The sequence below is a fragment of the Arachis stenosperma genome, chromosome 2 (assembly GCF_014773155.1).
Source record: "Arachis stenosperma cultivar V10309 chromosome 2, arast.V10309.gnm1.PFL2, whole genome shotgun sequence".
Classification (NCBI taxonomy): Eukaryota; Viridiplantae; Streptophyta; class Magnoliopsida; order Fabales; family Fabaceae; genus Arachis; species Arachis stenosperma.
Window position 1 is genome coordinate 46,580,355 of NC_080378.1, and position 909 is coordinate 46,581,263.

The window sequence follows — 909 nt, forward strand, 5'->3', positions numbered from 1 at the left end:
GACTTACTGAGTCAATAATTTGTTTTGAGCCAATATGGAGTTCAGAGTATCAATCTCAAGAACTCCTTTCTTCTGAGTTATCCCATTGTTCACAGGATTTCTGTCAGAAGTGTACATGAACTGGTTATTTGCAACCATTTCAATGAGTTCCTGAGCTTCTGCAGGTGTTTTCTTCAGATGAATAGATCCACCTACAGAATGGTCCAATGACATCTTGGATAACTCAGACAGACCATCATAGAAGATACCTATGATTCTCCATTCTGAAAGCATGTTAGAAGGACACCTTTTGATCAATGGCTTGTATCTTTCCCAAGCTTCATAGAGGGATTCACCTTCCTTCTGTTTGAAGGTTTCAACTTCCACTCTAAGCTTACTCATCTTTTGAGGTGGAAAGAATTTAGCTAAGAAGGCATTGACCAGCTTTTCCCAAGAGTTCAGGCTGTCTATACGTTGTGAGTTCAACCATATACTAGCTCTGTCTCTTACAGCAAAAGGGAAAAGCATAAGTCTGTAGACCTCGGGATCAACTCCATTGGTCTTAACAATGTCACAGATTTACAAAAATTTAGCCAGGAACTAATGAGGATCTTCCAATGGAAGTTCATGAAACTTACAATTCTGTTGCATCAGAGAAACTAATTGAGGCTTAAGCTCAAAGTTGTTTGCTCCAATGGCAGAAATAGAGATGCTTCTCCCATAGAAGTCGGGAGTAGGTGCAGTAAAGTCACCAAGAACCTTCCTTGCATTGTTGGCATTGTTGTAATTTTCGGCTGCCATGTCTTCTTCTTTTTCAAAAATTTCTGTCAGGTTCTCTCCAAAGAATTGTGCTTTAGCTTCTCTTAGCTTCCTCTTCAGAGTCCTTTCAGGTTCAGGATCAGCTTCAACAAGAATGCTTTATCCTTGTTC

At 39.8% G+C, this 909-nt stretch overlaps 1 non-coding gene across 1 annotated transcript; it reads left to right on the forward strand.

Moving 5' to 3' along the window:
* The first annotated feature begins 267 nt into the window (after positions 1-267).
* Positions 268-375, forward strand: LOC130964985 (small nucleolar RNA R71). Its single transcript, XR_009081046.1, has one exon. It is a non-coding gene; the product is annotated as a small nucleolar RNA R71 (small nucleolar RNA).
* The last annotated feature ends 534 nt before the right edge of the window (positions 376-909 follow it).